This window comes from Micropterus dolomieu, linkage group LG03 (genome assembly GCF_021292245.1).
Source record: "Micropterus dolomieu isolate WLL.071019.BEF.003 ecotype Adirondacks linkage group LG03, ASM2129224v1, whole genome shotgun sequence".
Classification (NCBI taxonomy): domain Eukaryota; kingdom Metazoa; phylum Chordata; class Actinopteri; order Centrarchiformes; family Centrarchidae; genus Micropterus; species Micropterus dolomieu.
In genome coordinates this window covers 34,908,599-34,911,586 of record NC_060152.1, presented here as the reverse complement: position 1 = coordinate 34,911,586, position 2,988 = coordinate 34,908,599, and positions in this window count along the sequence as shown.

The window sequence follows — 2,988 nt, the reverse complement described above, 5'->3', positions numbered from 1 at the left end:
AGGCTAGGACCCCCCTAGTTAAAGCTAGGACCCCTCTAGTTAAGGCTAGGACCCCCCTAGTTAAAGCTAGGACCCCTCTAGTTAAGGCTAGGACCCCCCTAGTTAAAGCTAGGACCCCTCTAGTTAAGGCTAGGACCCCCCTAGTTAAAGCTAGGACCCCTCTAGTTAAGGCTAGGACCCCTCTAGTTAAGGCTAGGACCCCCCAAAAGAGGCGAAACCAACAGTTCAGGGGGGTCTTTCTCACCTGTATTTGTAAATACTACAATATACTTCCTGTACTCTCTTATATATATCAGATTTCAGACACCCCTAAAACGGACCGTACCATTTCCTAACCTTGATGCATCACACGCTAATGGAGACGCAGCAGGTGAATGTCAGCAGATAGCTACCCAGCTGCTGTAATTCACTTATCTTTCCCATCTTCAGAGATTCATAATGAGCTTTTCTTTTACTTAAAATGAGCCGTCTGATGTGAGCTGAGACTCCTCCAGACCCTGTCATCTCATATTTGATGTAACTGGCAGCTAACACTGGTGTTTGTACATCAACATAGAGTTTATTATTGCATTTCAAGTCTTTCGTGAGTCCTTTCACACTAAACATGGCCTTTGTTTTAAAACTCTGGAATTGTGACTGCTGCTTTACTGGACGCAGATTAGAAAGGAGATTTTTGCTGATAAAGAGCAAGTTGAAAGTTTAAGCTGGATGAGAATGATAAAAATGAGGAATTAGAGATGATAACGTGTCTTTAGTTCTGTAGCAGCACTGTGTGGCTCTGTTCTGAGCGCCCACCACGGTCGGCTGGTCGGCTGTTGTGGGTCTGACCTGCTGGCTTGACCTCTGACTACAGAAGCTGTCGTGTTCACCCGTGAACTGGTGGAGTGAATCTGATTTATTTATTTGCAGACTGCAGACATTAGTTAAATAAGTGAGGATATTGGAAGCTTTGTAATTGTAGCTGACTGCAGCCCTGTGCTGGGTTTCCTTCTGGACCTGGATAAAAAGCTGACCCCCCCGGCTGTCACTGTATCATCCTGCTTCTCTTGTCTCCCGTGTGCGTAGCGAGTGAGTGGGCCAGCGAATGAAAGAGATGTGAAGAAAGTTACGTGTTATATGTGAGCGTTAATAAAGTCTGCCGTTTCCCCAGCTGCTGGAAAAGGCGGTTGGCGCTCGCCAACATCTCCCTGACACCCCCTGTACAGCACGCCTTTTGGCTGCTAAGTTAATATTAGCTAAATTAGTAACGAAGCAGAGTTAATTATTTGTGCGTCATTACTGCCGAGCTGCTGTACAGCTGTGTCCTGTACGTTACATCCTGATGGTTAAATCATATTTCCGAGGAGTCTGAAAGCTGGTCGTTAAATAAAGGACGGTGACCAGCAGGCGCTGAGCCTGGTGAAGTAAATTAGGGATGTAAACTCGTCTTTTAAGGGAGACGTTTCTTTTGGATTTTAATGTGCAAATTAAACTCTTATCACATAGGAAAAAAAAAAAAAGTCAATAATCAATAATCATTTCATAAACCCAACTGTGAGATTCCCACCCCTAATATGCATGTATTTTAGTACCTATGTATCGTGATATTTTGCTCCGTTTGGCAGCCCTCTATTAATAAATCTGACCTCGACTCTGTCTGATTTTATCCTCACATATACAGAACAAGTAGTTTTTGATGTCTGTAGTCAGAGAAAAGGTTGGTCACTGTGTTTTACTGCAGATGAATTCACCATTATGTATTTATGAAGTAAGAAAGAGTTCACAGCAGACACCAACAAGCCGCTGTTGCTGCAGGTAAAATCATTATTTTGTGATCACGACATCATCAGACAAAATCGGCATGAATACAGTTTGATGAGCCGTGAGATCGACTGGACGGACATCTAAAGTTAACGTTCTGTAGAACGTTAAATAACTCTGCTAATGAGAAGCTGCGCAGACTGAAACCATAGAGCCGGAGCTCAGCAGGATGCTGGACTGCAGGAATATTCAAAAACATTCAAAGAGGTCCGGAACGTCACGACGACTAACTTGGGTTATTATTCAGTACCGTGACGTACAGCTGACTGTCAAATCTAATATTTCTACAATATTTAGTTTTCACAACAAACTGGAGGGATAATAAATCCTAATTAAAGCTGCAAGCAGCGATGAGCCGGTCCGAACGCCTCCCGCTCGTCGGGGCGTACCGCACCCGTGTATCCGTTGCGTGCGTCCTGTCATTTTGAAGGGACACAGTGAACAGTAGGTGGCGTTATCGCTGTAATAGAAGCGTGGCATGTAGATGTCTACAGGGCAGGATTATATATATAATATTCTTGATGTTTGTGTAAATACAGAGTGAGAATGGGAGAACAGCACAGAGCTCGTTGTTACTGTGTGATTATAGAGGATACTTTAACACAGCCCTAATATTACTGTGTAACTACAGGAGAACAAGTGGATTTTTTACAACTCTCTGCTCACCTCAGTCTTGTGTAATGTGAAATGAAAAACTACATCATTTTATTGATTGCACATCATCAGCCCAGTGCCGCTGCGCTTTATTCTGGTTTTATTGTTCCTAAATAAAAAGGTTTGTCACAGCTAAATCAGATGAGAGTCATTCTTTTTTTCATTATTGCTAAAGTAGCTGCCTTCACATCCAGAGGTCTAAAGATCTGTTGCTCTTAACTGAGGACTGTTTATTCATTGTAGACAATGAACTTCAGGATGTAGCTGTTCACAAACACTGTACAGTACGTAGCCTAAGGAACAATCCCTGTCTTATAGCAGACTCAGACTTGAACTGGTCACCTTATCATCGCAACAGTTGCCCCCCCGAGAGATTTGCCACTGATTACAAGCATCCTCCAGCTTCTTGTTTCATGGTGAATAATGACAAGTCACAAGCTTGACAACCTTCTATCTTTTAGTTCTTAAGGCTTTTTTGAGACAGTTTTGAGCCAAACTGGATCATCCTGCTGGGAGGAGCAACACAACCAACTG